The sequence below is a fragment of the Corvus brachyrhynchos genome, unplaced genomic scaffold, assembly GCF_000691975.1.
Source record: "Corvus brachyrhynchos isolate BGI_N302 unplaced genomic scaffold, ASM69197v1 scaffold279, whole genome shotgun sequence".
Lineage (NCBI taxonomy): Eukaryota > Metazoa > Chordata > Aves > Passeriformes > Corvidae > Corvus > Corvus brachyrhynchos.
This window is the reverse complement of record NW_008246060.1, coordinates 7,778,533-7,785,430: the sequence shown is the minus strand read 5'-3', so window position 1 is coordinate 7,785,430 and position 6,898 is coordinate 7,778,533. Positions and strand designations below refer to the sequence as shown.

The 6,898-nt window shown below is 41.2% G+C and overlaps 1 protein-coding gene across 2 annotated transcripts in view; it reads left to right on the top strand.

Annotated features, from left to right (window-relative positions):
* TSPAN14 (tetraspanin 14) overlaps window positions 1-6,898 on the top strand; it is a 33,497-nt gene that overhangs the window by 867 nt on the left and 25,732 nt on the right. Inside the window, exon 1 of one of the 2 annotated variants that reach the window (XM_017746363.1) lies at window positions 827-848. The exons of the other annotated variant lie outside the window; for it this stretch is intronic. The gene's annotated coding sequence lies outside the window, so the exon portion shown is untranslated. Of the gene's footprint in view, window positions 1-826; window positions 849-6,898 lie in introns of those variants that run through there. 2 annotated transcript variants of the gene reach the window in all.

Below are 6,898 nucleotides of genomic sequence, written 5' to 3'. Positions count from 1 at the left end.
GAGCCGGGCGGGCAGCAGCCCTCCGGCCGCCTAAGTTTCCCGACAGTGCGGGGCTATGGCGAGCCCCTGCTATTGTCCTTGTCCATTAAAGGAAGCCGCAGAGGCCGGGTGAGGCTTCCTCTGGGAGTTCACGCTAGCTTGTCTCCTTGAGGTGCCACGAGGGAGAAAAATTAAAAAAAAAAAATAATAGAAATAATAGAAAAAGGCCTTTCGGAGTGCTACAAGCTAGAGTTTGCCCTCTCTGTTCTCCGCCGTCGCCTCGGTTGCTGCCAGACTCTGACCTGAGCCCAGGATGTTTAGAGGGAGCAACGGTGCAGTGGGTGTAAGGATTGAGGCCCGTAACTTAATTTTTTAAATATTTTAACTGTAATTGCCTGTAGGCTGTGGTAGTGAGCGACCTCTCTGACACCCTTTCAGCCTCCTGCCGAAACAGGCCCGGCCGTGGAGCGCAGGGGTACCAGAGGTGATGCTCCGTGGTCAGTTCTGTTTTGCCTCTTGCTTTACCTCCTGTACTCTATGTGGGCTTAGCGGTTTCATTTTGAGACATTCTGAATAAAAAAAAGAAATAAACTCCCACAAAGAAACTTAATCCATGCTGTAAAAGAAGCTACTTGTTTGTTTTTTCCTTTCTTTACTAGGTCTTCCAAGGAGGTGGTGGTGAAGGTGGGAAGGATATTGTAAAATGTCAGGACAAAATTCTTCCAGCACTGCTTTTTTATTTGGTTGGATTTTTGTTTGTTTGTTACAGTGACAGAAGCCTTGTGACCTAGAACTCTGGATAAAATGGAAGGAAAGCAGTTCCTAGAGAATGGAAGCACAGGGTGTGTCTTGTTCATAAGTGCTCTCTGGTGAGATGATCCATCTCTTTTCTGGCTATCTCCAGCAGGGAGTAAGGCATCAGTACTGAGACACCTTATACTCGCAATAAGTGTGTGAAATGCTTTGGTGTGGAAGGTTGAGGGTCTAGCACTATCTGCTTAACAGAAGAATTGTGTGCAGAGAGAACGGGTCAGGTGGGAATTCAAGTCTAGTCATTGGTGTGAAGTAGGAATGAGCTGTGGTGGAAATTATTTTGCAGCTTTTGGTTTGTGTGGGTTTTGTTTTTTTCTAAAGGAATTCAGGACACTTGTGTTGGTGGAATGGTGTTCTTTATCCTTTGGTTAATGACACTGGAAGAAAGTACTTGTAGGGTGTGATCTATAACCTTTTTGTTCTGTTCTTGGAGGATGGAATATAGTGTTGCCTGTCCTTAGAAGATTGTCTTGTTCAAAACTATAATGCCACTGAAAGAGGAATTTTTAGAATAGCTTCCCAAAAGTTTGGAAATACATTTATATTGAAAAAACAATGTACAAGTAAGTTACACAGTTGGCATTTTGTTTTATTTTTGTTGATCTTGTTCCCAGAAGGACTTGCTGAAGATGCAGTCTAGGTCTAAATCACAATCACGGAAAGCTGCTTTTCTGGGTGGTGTGTGTGCAGTGTGATTTTATTGATTTTTTTTTTTTTTTTTTTTTTTTTTTTTTTTTTTTTTTTTTTTTTTTTTTTTTTTTTTTTTTTTTTTTTTTTTTTTTTTTTTTTTTTTTTTTTTTTTTTTTTTTTTTTTTTTTTTTTTTTTTTTTTGTTTTTTGGGGGTGGTGTGTTTGGTTTGTTTTTTTTTTTTTTTTTTTTTTTTTTTTTTTTTTTTTTTTTTTTTTTTAGTGTAAGTTGGTCTGGTTAGCATCCTTTGTGTTGAAGTGTTACCTCCAGTCATCAAATCAGAAGGAAACTCACTTAAGTTTTAATTGAGTCTTGTTCTTGTTTCTGGACACAGGCTTTGCCTGACATTTAGTGTGTTGTAGAAAAACTAATTTTACTGTTTCCTGTTTAAAGCCTCTTTCCTGTCCTTCTGGCCTCCTTGTGGGGAGCAGGAGGGTGGCAGAAAAGAAGGAAAAAGTATGATCTTTTGCTAGGAGCAGTGTCTGTGCAGAGCCTTCACATAGGTAACATACCTAACAGGACTGCAAGGGGGTGTGTTCTGGGCTACCTTTTACTAGCATTAGACCTTGTAATACTTAATGAAAGGATCATAAAAAGCTCTTGCTCTGAGCCCTAAGATGCTATTTAACTGGGATGCTTTCTTTGGTATTGAAAGTATAACTTTTTGCTCTTGGATGTAGCAAGAAAAATGTTGACATGGTGTCATGAATTTGGTCATATCTGGATGATGAATAAGTTTAAGCTGTATGCTTGCTTCTAATGAATAACTGAGGAATATTGATCCATTGGAGTGCTTTTGAGGCTGATCTCTGATTTTCTTAGAGAGTTTTTTTAATTAGTTTATGAAGTGTTAGTGGGTGGCTACTAGTGTGCCATTACCTGTAAATGGGTGTTTGGTAAAAAAAGGAGGAATTTTTCTGCTGACAAACTGCTACAGTTAATTCTCATAGTCTATCAAGTTTCTCATCGTGGTTTAGGTGTGGCACAGTTTGAGCACTGATTAGTGTGAATAAATGAAACTCTTGTTTTAATTTCATTGTGTTTGTTCAGAATTCTCATTGGGGTGTGTGTGAGGGGAAGTGGAGTTCACGGAACTATTGTCAAAACTGTTCCACAGATCCTCTGTTTATGTACTTTTTTGCTTTTACAAAAATTTTCACCTGGGTGGGGTATGGAAAAATGTGTGGATTTCAGACACACTTTACTTGGGGGCTCTCTGTGCTATGTTGCCCTGCACTTTGGCTTCCTGTGTCAAAACTTCCTGGTTTTGGGTAGAATGGAACTTCTGTACTCTGTCACCTGTGGTGTGTTTCTAAGGCTAAGAGGGCTGCAGTTCACAAAATCCATGGACGTGCTGTGGTTCTCATGTTGCTTTAAGCTGAAGTAGGTCAGATAAAGTAAATTAGACCCTCAAACAGTAAATGGTGCAGGCTGTTACTACAGGGGAATTAAGCAGAGGTTATTTCTAGATGGCTTCTGATTGTACGTCCAAAGGGTGGTCGTGTGTCTTCCTCTCTGGTACTGCCCAGTCCTGAAGTCTCTGGCTCTTCCAGAGCTGTGCTGTTGGTGGCTTGGGTGGAGGCACTGATGCTGCCTTCAGCCCGTGGGACAGTTTGGGCAGGAACAGGATCCTTCTCCTTGAACCTTTGGCTCATGCTCAGACAAAAGCATCTCATAGAGGTTAAGCACAATGTCAGAGATAATCAGACTAATTCTTATCAAGATTAGGTATGTGTGGGTTTTAAAGAGCAAAATAGTTTGGGTCCTTCCAAGAATACAGGAATCTGGATTTTGATTTAGCGATCTAAAAAGAAGGGGGATTGAACTGTCTAGGCTCTGATGACTTAATTTTAAATGCAGCCATAATTTAACTACATAACTATGGCTGAATGTCATATTTGAAATTTTTCTGTGTTGTAAAACAACTTTATTCTGGATGAAATCTGCTTTCAGATGGTCAGTGAACTGAAAAATCACTGTTGATTCACTGCAGATTCTTCTATTTTAGGAATGTCACAGGTGAAGATAATAGCAAAATGCAGGTGTTGAGGGTCACCTGCAAAAGTGGTGATCCTTAAAAATTGACTGTATAAGGGATTGGGATGTTTGCAGTTGAAACCACTGCCTTGGATGGCCAATCTGACATAAATCTTGGGATCAAAGCCCTCAGAGAGCAGTACCACTCTGCTTGATTATTCACATGTGAGTTCTGTTATCGCTTGTGCAGAAATCCTTTAACAAATATGCTGGCCACAACAGGAGCTATATCCAAACCCAGGGCTCTTAGCTGGATTTAAAAATAAGTTCATTTTCCTTTCTGGTTCAAAGTGTGCCTCAGCCCCTGTTTGGCAGGGGGGACCAGCACTTGTTCAGGTTTCCTGTCTTTCTTCAGCTCTTTGGGAGCAAAGCAACAGTGTTTTGTCCTTTTCATTGTAGCACTGCTTACGTGTGATATGTGTGAGTGGAAGAATTTCTGTTCTTACCTAGGGTGACTGCTTACCTGTGTTTCTTTTGAGAGCTCTTTCTGTGTTGTTACCTTTAGAAGTCCATGTAAAAGCTGAAAATCTTAGGCCTGTCTTCATCCTTAATCTGAACCTGTGTGGGAAAGGCAAGGGTGTAATAAACACAGGGCTCTGGTTCCCCTTGATCTTTGTAGTAAGCATTGCTGAATGTTGTCTTGGTATTGTAAACCAGCTCCTGTGGTACTATAAAAGAGCTTCTTTCTGTTTTATGTTCCTGGGCTAGAGAACAGGCATTTATATCAAACTGATAAAGGTCTTCCATGTGAAGACCTGTCCTGAAACCCCCTGATGTAGCTGGGGCTCTTTGGCACTAATTGGCTCAGGGACTTGATGAGCTCCTGTGTGCATGTGGTTGTTTTATTTTGGCCTTCTCATTCTGTTTCAGGCAGGTTGTTGGTGTACAACCCCAGATATGTTCCTGTGGCCCAATGGCCCTTTCCAGAAATCTCTTTTCCTCTTTTAATGGTTTTTGTTTCCTGCTCAAAGACTAAATAAATGATACTTGAGTCTCTCTGGAAAGGAGTTTCTTCTAAATAATTGATGGACTTGAAGGTAACAAGGTGTTTGAGTTGCTGCACTTGCAGCTACAGGATGAAACAGAGTATTTGGAGGTGCCTGAATGCTGTGAATTTTAATGTGTTACAAACCTCATTTGTTCAGCTTGGCAAGTGATGTACTCTTGCTTTGGGGCATAAAATGGATGCTGAAATATGTTCACTGACATCTAGAAACTTCTGGAATAGAAAACAAAGGGAATAGCCTCAAGTAACTTGCATCTGAAGGAAGACACCTGAGAGGTTGGACTTCGGTCTTTATGTGACAGCAGCCTTCTGACTGCCAGAATATGGAGCTGATTCTTTTGATGCACGTTGCTTTTCCCTCAACAGTTTGTTAATAGATGGTGCTCGGGGAAGTACTTCATGGGTGGGAAATGTGCCTGCAGTGGTATAGCTGTATCTAATAAAGGGTAAAAACGGCAAAGCTTTCTACCCTGCCCTGAGTACTAAGTTACTTCAGTTTGGCCACATGCAAGCCTGTGGAGCAGGAAGGTTCGTCAGAAAAGTTGTCTCACTTGAAATTAATGGCAGGCAATTGGTGAGATGACTCTTGGAAAGTTAATTGGTGAGATGACTCTTGGAAAGTTAATTGGTGAGATGACTCTTGGAAAGTTAATTGGTGAGATGACTCTTGGAAAGTTAATTGGTGAGATGACTCTTGGAAGACAACAAGGTGGCTTTCTTTGCAAAGTGTCCAGCATGTTGAGGCTGCAAAAACGGTATTTTGGCAAAGTGGTCATAGCAGTGGTCTGCTCCTGCAAAACAGGAGGGTGTTCAACTGAGAGAGCCTGTCCAGCTGGGGCGAGTGAGAAGGGAAGGTGTAGCTCAGCTCTGTGTTGTTGTTTTCTCTGAGCTGTGGTGCTTGTGTAACTAGTCATACTGTACTGTCAGCCTGTTCAGATGGCAGTTTCCTGTGTTGTCACGTTTTTTCCATCAGGAGGTATGCTTTTCGTTTTACTAAAGGCACAGATTAGGAAGTGTTTGTGTCTAAGCTCTGTGCCTTCTAATTCTGCTGGTGTGTTAGTAATTAGCTGTTGCAGAGACTGAGGTCTGCGTTGGAAGGAGTACTGACTGTGTCCCTTCACAGCCTTTGTTGCCCTGATCTCTAAATGGCACAGTGTTGTTCTTGGCATCATCTTGAGAGGTGGAAAGCCTGTTTTTCCTCCTTCCCCAGGGGCGGATGCAGAGACTTTGGGCGAGACAGTCGAGGCTTTCTCACGCCCTGCCAGAACACTGGCTTTTGGGGGAGGGGCTGGAGCTGTTCAAGCACAGGCTTGTCCTGAAGCAGCATTGGTGTTTGCCTTTTTAATTTTTTTTCGTGTGGTAGCATGTGCAGGGTGCTCTGCAAACCTACTTGCTATAACTCCTGAAGCATTAGCTTGTTCCTATGTACTTGGGCTGAGACATTTATTCTGGTTAAGAGCTGACAGTGGCTGGCATTGTGAGACATTGTTGAAGGCTGTTTTGTCACATCTTTAAGATTTGCTAGTGCTGCCTTAGAGGTTTATCTTCTCGTTGGGTTTTGCAAGTTTCACAAGTGTGTTTCTTTACCAGAAAGGAGGTAAAGAGATGAATTACATGGTGGTTGAGCTGTCTACGTGGCCACAAAGAACCATTTTCTCTTGTGGCTTGTAAGCTGGTGATTGTTGTCTTTAGCAAGTAAAATAAGACTGTCCCGGTTGTGTTATGAATGCAGTTGCTGGAGGTGGAGGGCAGCAAAAGAAAGCTTTGAGAGCATTGTCCCCAAACCCTACATGCCTTTCCCCAGAAAGTAGCATTCCCTGGTGCATCACTTGAAATGAGTGTTCCTCTGGTGTTGAAAGCATAAGCCCTGTTAATTGGGGTGGGAGGGGACCAAAAAAAAGAGGTTTTATGGATTGAACTCCACATCGTGTTTCCATGACATGGAGTCAGCATTGTTTAAGCAGAACAGGTGATGACTGTAACTAGTGTTATGTGATATTGCAGTCATTTCTTAGCAGGCTCATTACTGGAGATCAGATTTCAACACTGGAATTTAAAATTTTTTTAACTAAGAAATACCTTGGTCTGGTTTAAACTGTTACAATAAATATCTATTTTATTATATGTAATATATAAGTTTACATATATAAATTCATTTTTAGGAATATTCAATGTGAAGGCTAAGAAATTTGGTGTGGATGTAGACAGACTGCACATTATATCCAAAGCAAGGAACATTTTTAAGAAAACCAACCACAAAACCCGAAGCAAATTATATGCTCATCTCTTCTTTATTGTGTATTGCTATAATCAGTCTCTTGGGGGTTTTTTCTTAAAAGAGAAAATGAAGGTATATTCTTTTTGTCTGAAATGTAA